At 47.1% G+C, this 18,462-nt stretch overlaps 39 non-coding genes across 39 annotated transcripts; all 39 read left to right on the forward strand.

Moving 5' to 3' along the window:
• Positions 1–34: 34 nt before the first annotated feature.
• trnal-aag (transfer RNA leucine (anticodon AAG)) lies at positions 35–116 on the forward strand. Its single transcript has one exon. It is a non-coding gene; the product is annotated as a tRNA-Leu (tRNA).
• Positions 117–334: 218 nt separating this feature from the next.
• On the forward strand, positions 335–416 carry trnav-uac (transfer RNA valine (anticodon UAC)). Its single transcript has one exon. It is a non-coding gene; the product is annotated as a tRNA-Val (tRNA).
• Positions 417–1,207: 791 nt separating this feature from the next.
• On the forward strand, positions 1,208–1,289 carry trnal-uag (transfer RNA leucine (anticodon UAG)). Its single transcript has one exon. It is a non-coding gene; the product is annotated as a tRNA-Leu (tRNA).
• A 492-nt stretch (positions 1,290–1,781) lies between these two features.
• trnal-aag (transfer RNA leucine (anticodon AAG)) lies at positions 1,782–1,863 on the forward strand. Its single transcript has one exon. It is a non-coding gene; the product is annotated as a tRNA-Leu (tRNA).
• A 218-nt stretch (positions 1,864–2,081) lies between these two features.
• trnav-uac (transfer RNA valine (anticodon UAC)) lies at positions 2,082–2,163 on the forward strand. Its single transcript has one exon. It is a non-coding gene; the product is annotated as a tRNA-Val (tRNA).
• Positions 2,164–2,954: 791 nt separating this feature from the next.
• On the forward strand, positions 2,955–3,036 carry trnal-uag (transfer RNA leucine (anticodon UAG)). The gene has a single exon. It is a non-coding gene; the product is annotated as a tRNA-Leu (tRNA).
• A 492-nt stretch (positions 3,037–3,528) lies between these two features.
• On the forward strand, positions 3,529–3,610 carry trnal-aag (transfer RNA leucine (anticodon AAG)). Its single transcript has one exon. It is a non-coding gene; the product is annotated as a tRNA-Leu (tRNA).
• Positions 3,611–3,828: 218 nt separating this feature from the next.
• Positions 3,829–3,910, forward strand: trnal-aag (transfer RNA leucine (anticodon AAG)). The gene has a single exon. It is a non-coding gene; the product is annotated as a tRNA-Leu (tRNA).
• A 492-nt stretch (positions 3,911–4,402) lies between these two features.
• Positions 4,403–4,484, forward strand: trnal-aag (transfer RNA leucine (anticodon AAG)). Its single transcript has one exon. It is a non-coding gene; the product is annotated as a tRNA-Leu (tRNA).
• A 218-nt stretch (positions 4,485–4,702) lies between these two features.
• trnal-uag (transfer RNA leucine (anticodon UAG)) lies at positions 4,703–4,784 on the forward strand. Its single transcript has one exon. It is a non-coding gene; the product is annotated as a tRNA-Leu (tRNA).
• A 492-nt stretch (positions 4,785–5,276) lies between these two features.
• trnal-aag (transfer RNA leucine (anticodon AAG)) lies at positions 5,277–5,358 on the forward strand. The gene has a single exon. It is a non-coding gene; the product is annotated as a tRNA-Leu (tRNA).
• A 218-nt stretch (positions 5,359–5,576) lies between these two features.
• Positions 5,577–5,658, forward strand: trnal-uag (transfer RNA leucine (anticodon UAG)). Its single transcript has one exon. It is a non-coding gene; the product is annotated as a tRNA-Leu (tRNA).
• A 492-nt stretch (positions 5,659–6,150) lies between these two features.
• Positions 6,151–6,232, forward strand: trnal-aag (transfer RNA leucine (anticodon AAG)). Its single transcript has one exon. It is a non-coding gene; the product is annotated as a tRNA-Leu (tRNA).
• A 218-nt stretch (positions 6,233–6,450) lies between these two features.
• Positions 6,451–6,532, forward strand: trnal-uag (transfer RNA leucine (anticodon UAG)). The gene has a single exon. It is a non-coding gene; the product is annotated as a tRNA-Leu (tRNA).
• Positions 6,533–7,024: 492 nt separating this feature from the next.
• Positions 7,025–7,106, forward strand: trnal-aag (transfer RNA leucine (anticodon AAG)). The gene has a single exon. It is a non-coding gene; the product is annotated as a tRNA-Leu (tRNA).
• Positions 7,107–7,324: 218 nt separating this feature from the next.
• trnal-uag (transfer RNA leucine (anticodon UAG)) lies at positions 7,325–7,406 on the forward strand. Its single transcript has one exon. It is a non-coding gene; the product is annotated as a tRNA-Leu (tRNA).
• A 492-nt stretch (positions 7,407–7,898) lies between these two features.
• On the forward strand, positions 7,899–7,980 carry trnal-aag (transfer RNA leucine (anticodon AAG)). The gene has a single exon. It is a non-coding gene; the product is annotated as a tRNA-Leu (tRNA).
• Positions 7,981–8,198: 218 nt separating this feature from the next.
• Positions 8,199–8,280, forward strand: trnav-uac (transfer RNA valine (anticodon UAC)). Its single transcript has one exon. It is a non-coding gene; the product is annotated as a tRNA-Val (tRNA).
• A 791-nt stretch (positions 8,281–9,071) lies between these two features.
• Positions 9,072–9,153, forward strand: trnal-uag (transfer RNA leucine (anticodon UAG)). Its single transcript has one exon. It is a non-coding gene; the product is annotated as a tRNA-Leu (tRNA).
• A 492-nt stretch (positions 9,154–9,645) lies between these two features.
• On the forward strand, positions 9,646–9,727 carry trnal-aag (transfer RNA leucine (anticodon AAG)). Its single transcript has one exon. It is a non-coding gene; the product is annotated as a tRNA-Leu (tRNA).
• A 218-nt stretch (positions 9,728–9,945) lies between these two features.
• On the forward strand, positions 9,946–10,027 carry trnal-uag (transfer RNA leucine (anticodon UAG)). The gene has a single exon. It is a non-coding gene; the product is annotated as a tRNA-Leu (tRNA).
• A 492-nt stretch (positions 10,028–10,519) lies between these two features.
• trnal-aag (transfer RNA leucine (anticodon AAG)) lies at positions 10,520–10,601 on the forward strand. Its single transcript has one exon. It is a non-coding gene; the product is annotated as a tRNA-Leu (tRNA).
• A 218-nt stretch (positions 10,602–10,819) lies between these two features.
• On the forward strand, positions 10,820–10,901 carry trnal-uag (transfer RNA leucine (anticodon UAG)). Its single transcript has one exon. It is a non-coding gene; the product is annotated as a tRNA-Leu (tRNA).
• A 492-nt stretch (positions 10,902–11,393) lies between these two features.
• Positions 11,394–11,475, forward strand: trnal-aag (transfer RNA leucine (anticodon AAG)). Its single transcript has one exon. It is a non-coding gene; the product is annotated as a tRNA-Leu (tRNA).
• A 218-nt stretch (positions 11,476–11,693) lies between these two features.
• Positions 11,694–11,775, forward strand: trnal-uag (transfer RNA leucine (anticodon UAG)). The gene has a single exon. It is a non-coding gene; the product is annotated as a tRNA-Leu (tRNA).
• A 492-nt stretch (positions 11,776–12,267) lies between these two features.
• On the forward strand, positions 12,268–12,349 carry trnal-aag (transfer RNA leucine (anticodon AAG)). The gene has a single exon. It is a non-coding gene; the product is annotated as a tRNA-Leu (tRNA).
• A 218-nt stretch (positions 12,350–12,567) lies between these two features.
• On the forward strand, positions 12,568–12,649 carry trnal-uag (transfer RNA leucine (anticodon UAG)). Its single transcript has one exon. It is a non-coding gene; the product is annotated as a tRNA-Leu (tRNA).
• A 492-nt stretch (positions 12,650–13,141) lies between these two features.
• Positions 13,142–13,223, forward strand: trnal-aag (transfer RNA leucine (anticodon AAG)). The gene has a single exon. It is a non-coding gene; the product is annotated as a tRNA-Leu (tRNA).
• Positions 13,224–13,441: 218 nt separating this feature from the next.
• trnal-uag (transfer RNA leucine (anticodon UAG)) lies at positions 13,442–13,523 on the forward strand. The gene has a single exon. It is a non-coding gene; the product is annotated as a tRNA-Leu (tRNA).
• Positions 13,524–14,015: 492 nt separating this feature from the next.
• Positions 14,016–14,097, forward strand: trnal-aag (transfer RNA leucine (anticodon AAG)). Its single transcript has one exon. It is a non-coding gene; the product is annotated as a tRNA-Leu (tRNA).
• A 218-nt stretch (positions 14,098–14,315) lies between these two features.
• Positions 14,316–14,397, forward strand: trnav-uac (transfer RNA valine (anticodon UAC)). The gene has a single exon. It is a non-coding gene; the product is annotated as a tRNA-Val (tRNA).
• A 789-nt stretch (positions 14,398–15,186) lies between these two features.
• trnal-uag (transfer RNA leucine (anticodon UAG)) lies at positions 15,187–15,267 on the forward strand. Its single transcript has one exon. It is a non-coding gene; the product is annotated as a tRNA-Leu (tRNA).
• Positions 15,268–15,757: 490 nt separating this feature from the next.
• Positions 15,758–15,839, forward strand: trnal-aag (transfer RNA leucine (anticodon AAG)). Its single transcript has one exon. It is a non-coding gene; the product is annotated as a tRNA-Leu (tRNA).
• A 218-nt stretch (positions 15,840–16,057) lies between these two features.
• On the forward strand, positions 16,058–16,139 carry trnal-uag (transfer RNA leucine (anticodon UAG)). Its single transcript has one exon. It is a non-coding gene; the product is annotated as a tRNA-Leu (tRNA).
• A 492-nt stretch (positions 16,140–16,631) lies between these two features.
• Positions 16,632–16,713, forward strand: trnal-aag (transfer RNA leucine (anticodon AAG)). The gene has a single exon. It is a non-coding gene; the product is annotated as a tRNA-Leu (tRNA).
• Positions 16,714–16,931: 218 nt separating this feature from the next.
• Positions 16,932–17,014, forward strand: trnal-uag (transfer RNA leucine (anticodon UAG)). The gene has a single exon. It is a non-coding gene; the product is annotated as a tRNA-Leu (tRNA).
• A 492-nt stretch (positions 17,015–17,506) lies between these two features.
• trnal-aag (transfer RNA leucine (anticodon AAG)) lies at positions 17,507–17,588 on the forward strand. The gene has a single exon. It is a non-coding gene; the product is annotated as a tRNA-Leu (tRNA).
• A 218-nt stretch (positions 17,589–17,806) lies between these two features.
• On the forward strand, positions 17,807–17,888 carry trnal-uag (transfer RNA leucine (anticodon UAG)). Its single transcript has one exon. It is a non-coding gene; the product is annotated as a tRNA-Leu (tRNA).
• A 492-nt stretch (positions 17,889–18,380) lies between these two features.
• On the forward strand, positions 18,381–18,462 carry trnal-aag (transfer RNA leucine (anticodon AAG)). Its single transcript has one exon. It is a non-coding gene; the product is annotated as a tRNA-Leu (tRNA).

Below are 18,462 nucleotides of genomic sequence, written 5' to 3' on the forward strand. Positions count from 1 at the left end.
AGGCGAAAATGGCCCAGGGAAGGAACTCTCGCATGGTAGCGTGGCCGAGCGGTCTAAGGCGCTGGATTAAGGCTCCAGTCTCTTCGGGGGCGTGGGTTCGAATCCCACCGCTGCCAAGGAACACTTTTGGAAGGCTCTTGTGGCTGCTATGCCTGAGCAAGACGACTGGAGAAGTGACACTGCATGCTCCCAGTCTCTTCCAAAACCAGCCACTTTTGCTTTTCTGAGCCTTACTCGACAGGCTTCAGGGCCTCACAATGAAGGTCCGCACCCAACATTTTCTCCTATTCTAGAAAAATGGGCAGAAAAAGGCCCCCGAAAGAAACAGCAGTGGGGTAGTGTGACCGAGGGGTCTAAGGCGCTGGATTTACGCTCCAGTCTCTTCGGGGGCGTGGGTTCGAATCCCACCACTGCCAGCATTGATTTTAAAGAGGGCAATACACCTTAAGTGTGCTGCAAAACTGTGTAGCAGGAAATCTGCACCCTGTTGAATCAGGGACAACCAAAAATTACAATTGTAGTAATTTCAGTTTAAAAATGAGTTGGAATCTAATAATAACATAGTCTTTAATCATAGAAGCAGCCGATTTGACTCAAGATTTTTTGGAAAATTGACAACTACCTGACGATTTTGAGTTTAACTTCAGCACAGCTAGCTGCCATTTTGGAGTAAGGCCCAATGGCTTTGATTAGATGATTCAGGTGTGTTTGATTAGAGATGGAATTGCAATCTGCAGATAGGGAGGCCTCCAGGAGTGTAACTGCGTACCCCTGCATTTATGAGGTCTTTTAATCTGTGGAGGAGCTCCTCCAAGGCACATGGAATGTCAACTGACTGACTTGTGGCCAAGTGCGACATTAAATTAAAATAAGAAGGCGAAAATGGCCCAGGGAAGGCACTCTCGCATCTAGTGTGGCCGAGCGGTCTAAGGCGCTTGATTAAGGCTCCAGTCTCTTCGGGGGCGTGGGTTCGAATCCCACCGCTGCCAAGGAACACTTTTGGAAGGCTCTTGTGGCTGCTATGCCTGAGCATGACGACTGGAGAAGTGACACTGCATGCTCCCAGTCTCTTCCAAAACCAGCCACTTTTGCTTTCCTGAGCCTTACTCGACAGTCTTCAGGGCCTTACAATGAAGGTCCGCACCCAACATTTTCTCCTATTCTAGAAAAATGGGCAGAAAAAGGCCCCCGAAAGAAACAGCAGTGGGGTAGTGTGGCCGAGGGGTCTAAGGCGCTGGATTTAGGCTCCAGTCTCTTCAGGGGCGTGGGTTTGAATCCCACCACTGCCAGCATTGGTTTTAAAGAGAGCAATACACCTTAAGTGTGCTGCAAAACTGTGTAGCAGGAAATCTGCACCCTGTTGAATCAGGGACAACCAAAAATTACAATTGTAGTAATTTCAGTTTAAAAATGAGTTGGAATCTAATAATAACATAGTCTTTAATCATAGAAGCAGCCGATTTGACTCAAGATTTTTTGGAAAATTGACAACTACCTGACGATTTTGAGTTTAACTTCAGCACAGCTAGCTCCCATTTTGGAGTAAGGCCCAATGGCTTTGATTAGATGATTCAGGTGTGTTTGATTAGAGATGGAATTGCAATCTACAGATAGGGAGGCCTCCAGGAGTGTAACTGCGTACCCCTGCATTTATGAGGTCTTTTAATCTGTGGAGGAGCTCCTCCAAGGCACAAGGAATGTCAACTGACTGACTTGTGGCCAAGTGCGACATTAAATTAAAATAAGAAGGCGAAAATGGCCCAGGGAAGGCACTCTCGCATGGTAGCGTGGCCGAGCGGTCTAAGGCGCTGGATTAAGGCTCCAGTCTCTTCGGGGGCGTGGGTTTGAATCCCACCGCTGCCAAGGAACACTTTTGGAAGGCTCTTGTGGCTGCTATGCCTGAGCAAGACGACTGGAGAAGTGACACTGCATGCTCCCAGTCTCTTCCAAAACCAGCCACTTTTGCTTTTCTGAGCCTTACTCGACAGGCTTCAGGGCCTCACAATGAAGGTCCGCACCCAACATTTTCTCCTATTCTAGAAAAATGGGCAGAAAAAGGCCCCCGAAAGAAACAGCAGTGGGGTAGTGTCACCGAGGGGTCTAAGGCGCTGGATTTACGCTCCAGTCTCTTCGGGGGCGTGGGTTCGAATCCCACCACTGCCAGCATTGATTTTAAAGAGGGCAATACACCTTAAGTGTGCTGCAAAACTGTGTAGCAGGAAATCTGCACCCTGTTGAATCAGGGACAACCAAAAATTACAATTGTAGTAATTTCAGTTTAAAAATGAGTTGGAATCTAATAATAACATAGTCTTTAATCATAGAAGCAGCCGATTTGACTCAAGATTTTTTGGAAAATTGACAACTACCTGACGATTTTGAGTTTAACTTCAGCACAGCTAGCTGCCATTTTGGAGTAAGGCCCAATGGCTTTGATTAGATGATTCAGGTGTGTTTGATTAGAGATGGAATTGCAATCTGCAGATAGGGAGGCCTCCAGGAGTGTAACTGCGTACCCCTGCATTTATGAGGTCTTTTAATCTGTGGAGGAGCTCCTCCAAGGCATATGGAATGTCAACTGACTGACTTGTGGCCAAGTGCGACATTAAATTAAAATAAGAAGGCGAAAATGGCCCAGGGAAGGCACTCTCGCATCTAGTGTGGCCGAGGGGTCTAAGGCGCTGGATTAAGGCTCCAGTCTCTTCGGGGGCGTGGGTTCGAATCCCTCCGCTGCCAAGGAACACTTTTGGAAGGCTCTTGTGGCTGCTATGCCTGAGCATGACGACTGGAGAAGTGACACTGCATGCTCCCAGTCTCTTCCAAAACCAGCCACTTTTGCTTTCCTGAGCCTTACTCGACAGGCTTCAGGGCCTTACAATGAAGGTCCGCACCCAACATTTTCTCCTATTCTAGAAAAATGGGCAGAAAAAGGCCCCCGAAAGAAACAGCAGTGGGGTAGTGTGGCCGAGGGGTCTAAGGCGCTGGATTTAGGCTCCAGTCTCTTCGGGGGCGTGGGTTCGAATCCCACCACTGCCAGCATTGGTTTTAAAGAGAGCAATACACCTTAAGTGTGCTGCAAAACTGTGTAGCAGGAAATCTGCACCCTGTTGAATCAGGGACAACCAAAAATTACAATTGTAGTAATTTCAGTTTAAAAATGAGTTGGAATCTAATAATAACATAGTCTTTAATCATAGAAGCAGCCGATTTGACTCAAGATTTTTTGGAAAATTGACAACTACCTGACGATTTTGAGTTTAACTTCAGCACAGCTAGCTCCCATTTTGGAGTAAGGCCCAATGGCTTTGATTAGATGATTCAGGTGTGTTTGATTAGAGATGGAATTGCAATCTGCAGATAGGGAGGCCTCCAGGAGTGTAACTGCGTACCCCTGCATTTATGAGGTCTTTTAATCTGTGGAGGAGCTCCTCCAAGGCACATGGAATGTCAACTGACTGACTTGTGCCCAAGTGCGACATTAAATTAAAATAAGAAGGCGAAAATGGCCCAGGGAAGGCGCTCTCGCATGGTAGCGTGGCCGAGCGGTCTAAGGCGCTGGATTAAGGCTCCAGTCTCTTCGGGGGCGTGGGTTCGAATCCCACCGCTGCCAAGGAACACTTTTGGAAGGCTCTTGTGGCTGCTATGCCTGAGCATGACGACTGGAGAAGTGACACTGCATGCTCCCAGTCTCTTCCAAAACCAGCCACTTTTGCTTTCCTGAGCCTTACTCGACAGGCTTCAGGGCCTCACAATGAAGGTCCGCACCCAACATTTTCTCCTATTCTAGAAAAATGGGCAGAAAAAGCCCTCCGAAAGAAACAGCAGTGGGGTAGTGTGGCCGAGGGGTCTAAGGCGCTGGATTAAGGCTCCAGTCTCTTCGGGGGCGTGGGTTCGAATCCCACCACTGCCAGCATTGATTTTAAAGAGGGCAATACACCTTAAGTGTGCTGCAAAACTGTGTAGCAGGAAATCTGCACCCTGTTGAATCAGGGACAACCAAAAATTACAATTGTAGTAATTTCAGTTTAAAAATGAGTTGGAATCTAATAATAACATAGTCTTTAATCATAGAAGCAGCCGATTTGACTCAAGATTTTTTGGAAAATTGACAACTACCTGACGATTTTGAGTTTAACTTCAGCACAGCTAGCTGCCATTTTGGAGTAAGGCCCAATGGCTTTGATTTGATGATTCAGGTGTGTTTGATTAGAGATGGAATTGCAATCTGCAGATAGGGAGGCCTCCAGGAGTGTAACTGCGTACCCCTGCATTTATGAGGTCTTTTAATCTGTGGAGGAGCTCCTCCAAGGCACATGGAATGTCAACTGACTGACTTGTGGCCAAGTGCGACATTAAATTAAAATAAGAAGGCGAAAATGGCCCAGGGAAGGCACTCTCGCATGGTAGCGTGGCCGAGCGGTCTAAGGCGCTGGATTAAGGCTCCAGTCTCTTCCGGGGCGTGGGTTCGAATCCCACCGCTGCCAAGGAACACTTTTGGAAGGCTCTTGTGGCTGCTATGCCTGAGCATGACGACTGGAGAAGTGACACTGCATGCTCCCAGTCTCTTCCAAAACCAGCCACTTTTGCTTTCCTGAGCCTTACTCGACAGGCTTCAGGGCCTCACAATGAAGGTCCGCACCCAACATTTTCTCCTATTCTAGAAAAATGGGCAGAAAAAGGCCCCCGAAAGAAACAGCAGTGGGGTAGTGTGGCCGAGGGGTCTAAGGCGCTGGATTTAGGCTCCAGTCTCTTCGGGGGCGTGGGTTCGAATCCCACCACTGCCAGCATTGGTTTTAAAGAGGGCAATACACCTTAAGTGTGCTGCAAAACTGTGTAGCAGGAAATCTGCACCCTGTTGAATCAGGGACAACCAAAAATTACAATTGTAGTAATTTCAGTTTAAAAATGAGTTGGAATCTAATTATAACATAGTCTTTAATCATAGAAGCAGCCGATTTGACTCAAGATTTTTTGGAAAATTGACAACTACCTCACGATTTTGAGTTTAACTTCAGCACAGCTAGCTGCCATTTTGGAGTAAGGCCCAATGGCTTTGATTAGATAATTCAGGTGTGTTTGATTAGAGATGGAATTGCAATCTGCAGATAGGGAGGCCTCCAGGAGTGTAACTGCGTACCCCTGCATTTATGAGGTCTTTTAATTTGTGGAGGAGCTCCTCCAAGGCACATGGAATGTCAACTGACTGACTTGTGGCCAAGTGCGACATTAAATTAAAATAAGAAGGCGAAAATGGCCCAGGGAAGGCACTCTCGCATGGTAGCGTGGCCGAGCGGTCTAAGGCGCTGGATTAAGGCTCCAGTCTCTTTGGGGGCGTGGGTTCGAATCCCACCGCTGCCAAGGAACACTTTTGGAAGGCTCTTGTGGCTGCTGTGCCTGAGCATGACGACTGGAGAAGTGACACTGCATGCTCCCAGTCTCTTCCAAAACCAGCCACTTTTGCTTTCCTGAGCCTTACTCGACAGGCTTCAGGGCCTCACAATGAAGGTCCGCACCCAACATTTTCTCCTATTCTAGAAAAATGGGCAGAAAAAGGCCCCCGAAAGAAACAGCAGTGGGGTAGTGTGGCCGAGGGGTCTAAGGCGCTGGATTTAGGCTCCAGCCTCTTCGGGGGCGTGGGTTCGAATCCCACCACTGCCAGCATTGATTTTAAAGAGGGCAATACACCTTAAGTGTGCTGCAAAACTGTGTAGCAGGAAATCTGCACCCTGTTGAATCAGGGATAACCAAAAATTATAATTGTAGTAATTTCAATTTAAAAATGAGTTGGAATCTAATAATAACATAGTCTTAAATCATAGAAGCAGCCGATTTGACTCAAGATTTTTTGGAAAATTGACAACTACCTCACGATTTTGAGTTTAACTTCAGCATAGCTAGCTGCCATTTTGGAGTAAGGCCCAATGGCTTTGATTAGATGATTCAGGTGTGTTTGATTAGCGATGGAATTGCAATCTGCAGATATGGAGGCCTCCAGGAGTGTAACTGTGTACCCCTGCATTTATGAGGTCTTTTAATCTGTGGAGGAGCTCCTCCAAGGCACGTGGAATGTCAACTGACTGACTTGTGGCCAAGTGCGACATTAAATTAAAATAAGAAGGCGAAAATGGCCCAGGGAAGGAACTCTCGCATGGTAGCGTGGCCGAGCGGTCTAAGGCGCTGGATTAAGGCTCCAGTCTCTTCGGGGGCGTGGGTTCGAATCCCACCGCTGCCAAGGAACACTTTTGGAAGGCTCTTGTGGCTGCTATGCCTGAGCAAGACGACTGGAGAAGTGACACTGCATGCTCCCAGTCTCTTCCAAAACCAGCCACTTTTGCTTTTCTGAGCCTTACTCGACAGGCTTCAGGGCCTCACAATGAAGGTCCGCACCCAACATTTTCTCCTATTCTAGAAAAATGGGCAGAAAAAGGCCCCCGAAAGAAACAGCAGTGGGGTAGTGTGGCCGAGGGGTCTAAGGCGCTGGATTTAGGCTCCAGTCTCTTCGGGGGCGTGGGTTCGAATCCCACCACTGCCAGCATTGGTTTTAAAGAGGGCAATACACCTTAAGTGTGCTGCAAAACTGTGTAGCAGGAAATCTGCACCCTGTTGAATCAGGGACAACCAAAAATTACAATTGTAGTAATTTCAGTTTAAAAATGAGTTGGAATCTAATAATAACATAGTCTTTAATCATAGAAGCAGCCGATTTGACTCAAGATTTTTTGGAAAATTGACAACTACCTGACGATTTTGAGTTTAACTTCAGCACAGCTAGCTGCCATTTTGGAGTAAGGCCCAATGGCTTTGATGAGATAATTCAGGTGTGTTTGATTAGAGATGGAATTGCAATCTGCAGATAGGGAGGCCTCCAGGAGTGTAACTGCGTACCCCTGCATTTATGAGTTCTTTTAATTTGTGGAGGAGCTCCTCCAAGGCACATGGAATGTCAACTGACTGACTTGTGGCCAAGTGCGACATTAAATTAAAATAAGAAGGCGAAAATGGCCCAGGGAAGGCACTCTCGCATGGTAGCGTGGCCGAGCGGTCTAAGGCGCTGGATTAAGGCTCCAGTCTCTTCGGGGGCGTGGGTTCGAATCCCACTGCTGCCAAGGAACACTTTTGGAAGGCTCTTGTGGCTGCTGTGCCTGAGCATGGCGACTGGAGAAGTGACACTGCATGCTCCCAGTCTCTTCCAAAACCAGCCACTTTTGCTTTCCTGAGCCTTACTCGACAGGCTTCAGGGCCTCACAATGAAGGTCCGCACCCAACATTTTCTCCTATTCTAGAAAAATGGGCAGAAAAAGGCCCCCGAAAGAAACAGCAGTGGGGTAGTGTGGCCGAGGGGTCTAAGGCGCTGGATTTAGGCTCCAGTCTCTTCGGGGGCGTGGGTTCGAATCCCACCACTGCCAGCATTGATTTTAAAGAGGGCAATACACCTTAAGTGTGCTGCAAAACTGTGTAGCAGGAAATCTGCACCCTGTTGAATCAGGGATAACCAAAAATTACAATTGTAGTAATTTCAATTTAAAAATGAGTTGGAATCTAATAATAACATAGTCTTTAATCATAGAAGCAGCTGATTTGACTCAAGATTTTTTGGAAAATTGACAACTACCTCACGATTTTGAGTTTAACTTCAGCATAGCTAGCTGCCATTTTGGAGTAAGGCCCAATGGCTTTGATTAGATGATTCAGGTGTGTTTGATTAGAGATGGAATTGCAATCTGCAGATATGGAGGCCTCCAGGAGTGTAACTGTGTACCCCTGCATTTATGAGGTCTTTTAATCTGTGGAGGAGTTCCTCCAAGGCACGTGGAATGTCAACTGACTGACTTGTGGCCAAGTGCGACATTAAATTAAAATAAGAAGGCGAAAATGGCCCAGGGAAGGAACTCTCGCATGGTAGCGTGGCCGAGCGGTCTAAGGCGCTGGATTAAGGCTCCAGTCTCTTCGGGGGTGTGGGTTCGAATCCCACCGCTGCCAAGGAACACTTTTGGAAGGCTCTTGTGGCTGCTATGCCTGAGCAAGACGACTGGAGAAGTGACACTGCATGCTCCCAGTCTCTTCCAAAACCAGCCACTTTTGCTTTTCTGAGCCTTACTCGACAGGCTTCAGGGCCTCACAATGAAGTTCCGCACCCAACATTTTCTCCTATTCTAGAAAAATGGGTAGAAAAAGGCCCCCGAAAGAAACAGCAGTGGGGTAGTGTGACCGAGGGGTCTAAGGCGCTGGATTTACGCTCCAGTCTCTTCGGGGGCGTGGGTTCGAATCCCACCACTGCCAGCATTGATTTTAAAGAGGGCAATACACCTTAAGTGTGCTGCAAAACTGTGTAGCAGGAAATCTGCACCCTGTTGAATCAGGGACAACCAAAAATTACAATTGTAGTAATTTCAGTTTAAAAATGAGTTGGAATCTAATAATAACATAGTCTTTAATCATAGAAGCAGCCGATTTGACTCAAGATTTTTTGGAAAATTGACAACTACCTGACGATTTTGAGTTTAACTTCAGCACAGCTAGCTCCCATTTTGGAGTAAGGCCCAATGGCTTTGATTAGATGATTCAGGTGTGTTTGATTAGAGATGGAATTGCAATCTGCAGATAGGGAGGCCTCCAGGAGTGTAACTGCGTACCCCTGCATTTATGAGGTCTTTTAATCTGTGGAGGAGCTCCTCCAAGGCACATGGAATGTCAACTGACTGACTTGTGGCCAAGTGCGACATTAAATTAAAATAAGAAGGCGAAAATGGCCCAGGGAAGGCACTCTCGCATCTAGTGTGGCCGAGCGGTCTAAGGCGCTGGATTAAGGCTCCAGTCTCTTCGGGGGCGTGGGTTCGAATCCCACCGCTGCCAAGGAACACTTTTGGAAGGCTCTTGTGGCTGCTATGCCTGAGCATGACGACTGGAGAAGTGACACTGCATGCTCCCAGTCTCTTCCAAAACCAGCCACTTTTGCTTTCCTGAGCCTTACTCGACAGGCTTCAGGGCCTTACAATGAAGGTCCGCACCCAACATTTTCTCCTATTCTAGAAAAATGGGCAGAAAAAGGCCCCCGAAAGAAACAGCAGTGGGGTAGTGTGGCCGAGGGGTCTAAGGCGCTGGATTTAGGCTCCAGTCTCTTCGGGGGCGTGGGTTCGAATCCCACCACTGCCAGCATTGGTTTTAAAGAGAACAATACACCTTAAGTGTGCTGCAAAACTGTGTAGCAGGAAATCTGCACCCTGTTGAATCAGGGACAACCAAAAATTACAATTGTAGTAATTTCAGTTTAAAAATGAGTTGGAATCTAATAATAACATAGTCTTTAATCATAGAAGCAGCCGATTTGACTCAAGATTTTTTGGAAAATTGACAACTACCTGACGATTTTGAGTTTAACTTCAGCACAGCTAGCTGCCATTTTGGAGTAAGGCCCAATGGCTTTGATTAGATGATTCAGGTGTGTTTGATTAGAGATGGAATTGCAATCTGCAGATAGGGAGGCCTCCAGGAGTGTAACTGCGTACCCCTGCATTTATGAGGTCTTTTAATCTGTGGAGGAGCTCCTCCAAGGCACATGGAATGTCAACTGACTGACTTGTGGCCAAGTGCGACATTAAATTAAAATAAGAAGGTGAAAATGGCCCAGGGAAGGCACTCTCGCATGGTAGCGTGGCCGAGCGGTCTAAGGCGCTGGATTAAGGCTCTAGTCTCTTTGGGGGCGTGGGTTCGAATCCCACCGCTGCCAAGGAACACTTTTGGAAGGCTCTTGTGGCTGCTATGCCTGAGCAAGACGACTGGAGAAGTGACACTGCATGCTCCCAGTCTCTTCCAAAACCAGCCACTTTTGCTTTCCTGAGCCTTACTCGACAGGCTTCAGGGCATCACAATGAAGGTCCGCACCCAACATTTTCTCCTATTCTAGAAAAATGGGCAGAAAAAGGCCCCCGAAAGAAACAGCAGTGGGGTAGTGTGGCCGAGGGGTCTAAGGCGCTGGATTTAGGCTCCAGTCTCTTCGGGGGCGTGGGTTCGAATCCCACCACTGCCAGCATTGGTTTTAAAGAGGGCAATACACCTTAAGTGTGCTGCAAAACTGTGTAGCAGGAAATCTGCACCCTGTTGAATCAGGGACAACCAAAAATTACAATTGTAGTAATTTCAGTTTAAAAATGAGTTGGAATCTAATAATAACATAGTCTTTAATCATAGAAGCAGCCGATTTGACTCAAGATTTTTTGGAAAATTGACAACTACCTGACGATTTTGAGTTTAACTTCAGCACAGCTAGCTGCCATTTTGGAGTAAGGCCCAATGGCTTTGATGAGATAATTCAGGTGTGTTTGATTAGAGATGGAATTGCAATCTGCAGATAGGGAGGCCTCCAGGAGTGTAACTGCGTACCCCTGCATTTATGAGTTCTTTTAATTTGTGGAGGAGCTCCTCCAAGGCACATGGAATGTCAACTGACTGACTTGTGGCCAAGTGCGACATTAAATTAAAATAAGAAGGCGAAAATGGCCCAGGGAAGGCACTCTCGCATGGTAGCGTGGCCGAGCGGTCTAAGGCGCTGGATTAAGGCTCCAGTCTCTTCGGGGGCGTGGGTTCGAATCCCACTGCTGCCAAGGAACACTTTTGGAAGGCTCTTGTGGCTGCTGTGCCTGAGCATGGCGACTGGAGAAGTGACACTGCATGCTCCCAGTCTCTTCCAAAACCAGCCACTTTTGCTTTCCTGAGCCTTACTCGACAGGCTTCAGGGCCTCACAATGAAGGTCCGCACCCAACATTTTCTCCTATTCTAGAAAAATGGGCAGAAAAAGGCCCCCGAAAGAAACAGCAGTGGGGTAGTGTGGCCGAGGGGTCTAAGGCGCTGGATTTAGGCTCCAGTCTCTTCGGGGGCGTGGGTTCGAATCCCACCACTGCCAGCATTGGTTTTAAAGAGGGCAATACACCTTAAGTGTGCTGCAAAACTGTGTAGCAGGAAATCTGCACCCTGTTGAATCAGGGACAACCAAAAATTACAATTGTAGTAATTTCAGTTTAAAAATGAGTTGGAATCTAATTATAACATAGTCTTTAATCATAGAAGCAGCCGATTTGACTCAAGATTTTTTGGAAAATTGACAACTACCTCACGATTTTGAGTTTAACTTCAGCACAGCTAGCTGCCATTTTGGAGTAAGGCCCAATGGCTTTGATTAGATAATTCAGGTGTGTTTGATTAGAGATGGAATTGCAATCTGCAGATAGGGAGGCCTCCAGGAGTGTAACTGCGTACCCCTGCATTTATGAGGTCTTTTAATTTGTGGAGGAGCTCCTCCAAGGCACATGGAATGTCAACTGACTGACTTGTGGCCAAGTGCGACATTAAATTAAAATAAGAAGGCGAAAATGGCCCAGGGAAGGCACTCTCGCATGGTAGCGTGGCCGAGCGGTCTAAGGCGCTGGATTAAGGCTCCAGTCTCTTTGGGGGCGTGGGTTCGAATCCCACCGCTGCCAAGGAACACTTTTGGAAGGCTCTTGTGGCTGCTGTGCCTGAGCATGACGACTGGAGAAGTGACACTGCATGCTCCCAGTCTCTTCCAAAACCAGCCACTTTTGCTTTCCTGAGCCTTACTCGACAGGCTTCAGGGCCTCACAATGAAGGTCCGCACCCAACATTTTCTCCTATTCTAGAAAAATGGGCAGAAAAAGGCCCCCGAAAGAAACAGCAGTGGGGTAGTGTGGCCGAGGGGTCTAAGGCGCTGGATTTAGGCTCCAGCCTCTTCGGGGGCGTGGGTTCGAATCCCACCACTGCCAGCATTGATTTTAAAGAGGGCAATACACCTTAAGTGTGCTGCAAAACTGTGTAGCAGGAAATCTGCACCCTGTTGAATCAGGGATAACCAAAAATTATAATTGTAGTAATTTCAATTTAAAAATGAGTTGGAATCTAATAATAACATAGTCTTAAATCATAGAAGCAGCCGATTTGACTCAAGATTTTTTGGAAAATTGACAACTACCTCACGATTTTGAGTTTAACTTCAGCATAGCTAGCTGCCATTTTGGAGTAAGGCCCAATGGCTTTGATTAGATGATTCAGGTGTGTTTGATTAGCGATGGAATTGCAATCTGCAGATATGGAGGCCTCCAGGAGTGTAACTGTGTACCCCTGCATTTATGAGGTCTTTTAATCTGTGGAGGAGCTCCTCCAAGGCACGTGGAATGTCAACTGACTGACTTGTGGCCAAGTGCGACATTAAATTAAAATAAGAAGGCGAAAATGGCCCAGGGAAGGAACTCTCGCATGGTAGCGTGGCCGAGCGGTCTAAGGCGCTGGATTAAGGCTCCAGTCTCTTCGGGGGCGTGGGTTCGAATCCCACCGCTGCCAAGGAACACTTTTGGAAGGCTCTTGTGGCTGCTATGCCTGAGCAAGACGACTGGAGAAGTGACACTGCATGCTCCCAGTCTCTTCCAAAACCAGCCACTTTTGCTTTTCTGAGCCTTACTCGACAGGCTTCAGGGCCTCACAATGAAGGTCCGCACCCAACATTTTCTCCTATTCTAGAAAAATGGGCAGAAAAAGGCCCCCGAAAGAAACAGCAGTGGGGTAGTGTGGCCGAGGGGTCTAAGGCGCTGGATTTAGGCTCCAGTCTCTTCGGGGGCGTGGGTTCGAATCCCACCACTGCCAGCATTGGTTTTAAAGAGGGCAATACACCTTAAGTGTGCTGCAAAACTGTGTAGCAGGAAATCTGCACCCTGTTGAATCAGGGACAACCAAAAATTACAATTGTAGTAATTTCAGTTTAAAAATGAGTTGGAATCTAATAATAACATAGTCTTTAATCATAGAAGCAGCCGATTTGACTCAAGATTTTTTGGAAAATTGACAACTACCTGACGATTTTGAGTTTAACTTCAGCACAGCTAGCTGCCATTTTGGAGTAAGGCCCAATGGCTTTGATGAGATAATTCAGGTGTGTTTGATTAGAGATGGAATTGCAATCTGCAGATAGGGAGGCCTCCAGGAGTGTAACTGCGTACCCCTGCATTTATGAGTTCTTTTAATTTGTGGAGGAGCTCCTCCAAGGCACATGGAATGTCAACTGACTGACTTGTGGCCAAGTGCGACATTAAATTAAAATAAGAAGGCGAAAATGGCCCAGGGAAGGCACTCTCGCATGGTAGCGTGGCCGAGCGGTCTAAGGCGCTGGATTAAGGCTCCAGTCTCTTCGGGGGCGTGGGTTCGAATCCCACTGCTGCCAAGGAACACTTTTGGAAGGCTCTTGTGGCTGCTGTGCCTGAGCATGGCGACTGGAGAAGTGACACTGCATGCTCCCAGTCTCTTCCAAAACCAGCCACTTTTGCTTTCCTGAGCCTTACTCGACAGGCTTCAGGGCCTCACAATGAAGGTCCGCACCCAACATTTTCTCCTATTCTAGAAAAATGGGCAGAAAAAGGCCCCCGAAAGAAACAGCAGTGGGGTAGTGTGGCCGAGGGGTCTAAGGCGCTGGATTTAGGCTCCAGTCTCTTCGGGGGCGTGGGTTCGAATCCCACCACTGCCAGCATTGATTTTAAAGAGGGCAATACACCTTAAGTGTGCTGCAAAACTGTGTAGCAGGAAATCTGCACCCTGTTGAATCAGGGATAACCAAAAATTACAATTGTAGTAATTTCAATTTAAAAATGAGTTGGAATCTAATAATAACATAGTCTTTAATCATAGAAGCAGCTGATTTGACTCAAGATTTTTTGGAAAATTGACAACTACCTCACGATTTTGAGTTTAACTTCAGCATAGCTAGCTGCCATTTTGGAGTAAGGCCCAATGGCTTTGATTAGATGATTCAGGTGTGTTTGATTAGAGATGGAATTGCAATCTGCAGATATGGAGGCCTCCAGGAGTGTAACTGTGTACCCCTGCATTTATGAGGTCTTTTAATCTGTGGAGGAGTTCCTCCAAGGCACGTGGAATGTCAACTGACTGACTTGTGGCCAAGTGCGACATTAAATTAAAATAAGAAGGCGAAAATGGCCCAGGGAAGGAACTCTCGCATGGTAGCGTGGCCGAGCGGTCTAAGGCGCTGGATTAAGGCTCCAGTCTCTTCGGGGGTGTGGGTTCGAATCCCACCGCTGCCAAGGAACACTTTTGGAAGGCTCTTGTGGCTGCTATGCCTGAGCAAGACGACTGGAGAAGTGACACTGCATGCTCCCAGTCTCTTCCAAAACCAGCCACTTTTGCTTTTCTGAGCCTTACTCGACAGGCTTCAGGGCCTCACAATGAAGTTCCGCACCCAACATTTTCTCCTATTCTAGAAAAATGGGTAGAAAAAGGCCCCCGAAAGAAACAGCAGTGGGGTAGTGTGACCGAGGGGTCTAAGGCGCTGGATTTACGCTCCAGTCTCTTCGGGGGCGTGGGTTCGAATCCCACCACTGCCAGCATTGATTTTAAAGAGGGCAATACACCTTAAGTGTGCTGCAAAACTGTGTAGCAGGAAATCTGCACCCTGTTGAATCAGGGACAACCAAAAATTACAATTGTAGTAATTTCAGTTTAAAAATGAGTTGGAATCTAATAATAACATAGTCTTTAATCATAGAAGCAGCCGATTTGACTCAAGATTTTTTGGAAAATTGACAACTACCTGACGATTTTGAGTTTAACTTCAGCACAGCTAGCTCCCATTTTGGAGTAAGGCCCAATGGCTTTGATTAGATGATTCAGGTGTGTTTGATTAGAGATGGAATTGCAATCTGCAGATAGGGAGGCCTCCAGGAGTGTAACTGCGTACCCCTGCATTTATGAGGTCTTTTAATCTGTGGAGGAGCTCCTCCAAGGCACATGGAATGTCAACTGACTGACTTGTGGCCAAGTGCGACATTAAATTAAAATAAGAAGGCGAAAATGGCCCAGGGAAGGCACTCTCGCATCTAGTGTGGCCGAGCGGTCTAAGGCGCTGGATTAAGGCTCCAGTCTCTTCGGGGGCGTGGGTTCGAATCCCACCGCTGCCAAGGAACACTTTTGGAAGGCTCTTGTGGCTGCTATGCCTGAGCATGACGACTGGAGAAGTGACACTGCATGCTCCCAGTCTCTTCCAAAACCAGCCACTTTTGCTTTCCTGAGCCTTACTCGACAGGCTTCAGGGCCTTACAATGAAGGTCCGCACCCAACATTTTCTCTATTCTAGAAAAATGGGCAGAAAAAGGCCCCGAAAGAAACAGCAGTGGGGTAGTGTGGCCGAGGGGTCTAAGGCGCTGGATTTAGGCTCCAGTCTCTTCGGGGGCGTGGGTTCGAATCCACCACTGCCAGCATTGGTTTTAAAGAGAACAATACACTTAAGTGTGCTGCAAAACTGTGTAGCAGGAAATCTGCACCCTGTTGAATCAGGGACAACCAAAAATTACAATTGTAGTAATTTCAGTTTAAAAATGAGTTGGAATCTAATAATAACATAGTCTTTAATCATAGAGCAGCCGATTTGACTCAAGATTTTTTGGAAAATTGACAACTACCTGACGATTTTGAGTTTAACTTCAGCACAGCTAGCTGCCATTTTGGAGTAAGGCCCAATGGCTTTGATTAGATGATTCAGGTGTGTTTGATTAGAGATGGAATTGCAATCTGCAGATAGGGAGGCCTCCAGGAGTGTAACTGCGTACCCCTGCATTTATGAGGTCTTTTAATCTGTGGAGGAGCTCCTCCAAGGCACATGGAATGTCAACTGACTGACTTGTGGCCAAGTGCGACATTAAATTAAAATAAGAAGGTGAAAATGGCCCAGGGAAGGCACTCTCGCATGGTAGCGTGGCCGAGCGGTCTAAGGCGCTGGATTAAGGCTCTAGTCTCTTTGGGGGCGTGGGTTCGAATCCCACCGCTGCCAAGGAACACTTTTGGAAGGCTCTTGTGGCTGCTATGCCTGAGCAAGACGACTGGAGAAGTGACACTGCATGCTCCCAGTCTTTTCCAAAACCAGCCACTTTTGCTTTCCTGAGCCTTACTCGACAGGCTTCAGGGCATCACAATGAAGGTCCGCACCCAACATTTTCTCCTATTCTAGAAAAATGGGCAGAAAAAGGCCCCCGAAAGAAACAGCAGTGGGGTAGTGTGGCCGAAGGGTCTAAGGGGCTGGATTTAGGCTCCAGTCTCTTCGGGGGCGTGGGTTCGAATCCCACCACTGCCAGCATTGATTTTAAAGAGGGCAATACACCTTAAGTGTGCTGCAAAACTGTGTAGCAGGAAATCTGCACCCTGTTGAATCAGGGACAACCAAAAATTACAATTGTAGTAATTTCAGTTTAAAAATGAGTTGGAATCTAATAATAACATAGTCTTTAATCATAGAAGCAGCCGATTTGACTCAAAATTTTTTGGAAAATTGACAACTACCTCACGATTTTGAGTTTAACTTCAGCACAGCTAGCTGCCATTTTGGAGTAAGGCCCAATGGCTTTGATTAGATGATTCAGGTGTGTTTGATTAGAGATGGAATTGCAATCTGCAGATAGGGAGGCCTCCAGGAGTGTAACTGCGTACCCCTGCATTTATGAGGTCTTTTAATCTGTGGAGGAGCTCCTCCAAGGCACATGGAATGTCAACTGACTGACTTGTGGCCAAGTGCGACATTAAATTAAAATAAGAAGGCGAAAATGGCCCAGGGAAGGCACTCTTGCATGGTAGCGTGGCCGAGCGGTCTAAGGCGCTGGATTAAGGCTCCAGTCTCTTTGGGGGCGTGGGTTCGAATCCCACCGCTGCCAAGGAACACTTTTGGAAGGCTCTTGTGGCTGCTATGCCTGAGCAAGACGACTGGAGAAGTGACACTGCATGCTCCCAGTCTCTTCCAAAACCAGCCACTTTTGCTTTCCTGAGCCTTACTCGACAGGCTTCAGGGCATCACAATGAAGGTCCGCACCCAACATTTTCTCCTTTTCTAGAAAAATGGGCAGAAAAAGGCCCCCGAAAGAAACAGCAGTGGGGTAGTGTGGCCGAGGGGTCTAAGGCGCTGGATTTAGGCTCCAGTCTCTTTCGGGGGCGTGGGCTCGAATCCCACCACTGCCAGCATTGATTTTAAAGAGGGCAATACACCTTAAGTGTGCTACAAAACTGTGTAGCAGGAAATCTGCACCCTGTTGAATCAGGGACAACCAAAAATTACAATTGTAGTAATTTCAGTTTAAAAATGAGTTGGAATCTAATAATAACATAGTCTTTAATCATAGAAGCAGCCGATTTGACTCAAAATTTTTTGGAAAATTGACAACTACCTGACGATTTTGAGTTTAACTTCAGCACAGCTAGCTGCCATTTTGGAGTAAGGCCCAATGGCTTTGATTAGATGATTCAGGTGTGTTTGATTAGAGATGGAATTGCAATCTGCAGATAGGGAGGCCTCCAGGAGTGTAACTGCGTACCCCTGCATTTATGAGGTCTTTTAATCTGTGGAGGAGCTCCTCCAAGGCACATGGAATGTCAACTGACTGACTTGTGGCCAAGTGCGACATTAAATTAAAATAAGAAGGCGAAAATGGCCCAGGGAAGGCACTCTCGCATGGTAGCGTGGCCGAGCGGTCTAAGGCGCTGGATTAAGGCTCCAGTCTCTTCAGGGGCGTGGGTTCGAATCCCACCGCTGCCAAGGAACACTTTTGGAAGGCTCTTGTGGCTGCTATGCCTGAGCATGACGACTGGAGAAGTGACACTGCATGCTCCCAGTCTCTTCCAAAACCAGCCACTTTTGCTTTCCTGAGCCTTACTCGACAGGCTTCAGGGCCTCACAATGAAGGTCCGCACCCAACATTTTCTCCTATTCTAGAAAAATGGGCAGAAAAAGCCCTCCGAAAGAAACAGCAGTGGGGTAGTGTGGCCGAGGGGTCTAAGGCGCTGGATTTAGGCTCCAGTCTCTTCGGGGGCGTGGGTTCGAATCCCACCACTGCCAGCATTGATTTTAAAGAGGGCAATACACCTTAAGTGTGCTGCAAAACTGTGTAGCAGGAAATCTGCACCCTGTTGAATCAGGGACAACCAAAAATTACAATTGTAGTAATTTCAGTTTAAAAATGAGTTGGAATCTAATAATAACATAGTCTTTAATCATAGAAGCAGCCGATTTGACTCAAGATTTTTTGGAAAATTGACAACTACCTCACGATTTTGAGTTTAACTTCAGCACAGCTAGCTGCCATTTTTGAGTAAGGCCCAATGGCTTTGATTAGATAATTCAGGTGTGTTTGATTAGAGATGGAATTGCAATCTGCAGATAGGGAGGCCTCCAGGAGTGTAACTGCGTACCCCTGCATTTATGAGGTCTTTTAATTTGTGGAGGAGCTCCTCCAAGGCACATGGAATGTCAACTGACTGACTTGTGGCCAAGTGCGACATTAAATTAAAATAAGAAGGCGAAAATGGCCCAGGGAAGGCACTCTCGCATGGTAGCGTGGCCGAGCGGTCTAAGGCGCTGGATTAAGGCTCCAGTCTCTTCGGGGGCGTGGGTTCGAATCCCACTGCTGCCA

The sequence above is a fragment of the Pseudorasbora parva genome, chromosome 21 (assembly GCF_024679245.1).
Source record: "Pseudorasbora parva isolate DD20220531a chromosome 21, ASM2467924v1, whole genome shotgun sequence".
In the NCBI taxonomy this organism is placed as follows: Eukaryota; Metazoa; Chordata; class Actinopteri; order Cypriniformes; family Gobionidae; genus Pseudorasbora; species Pseudorasbora parva.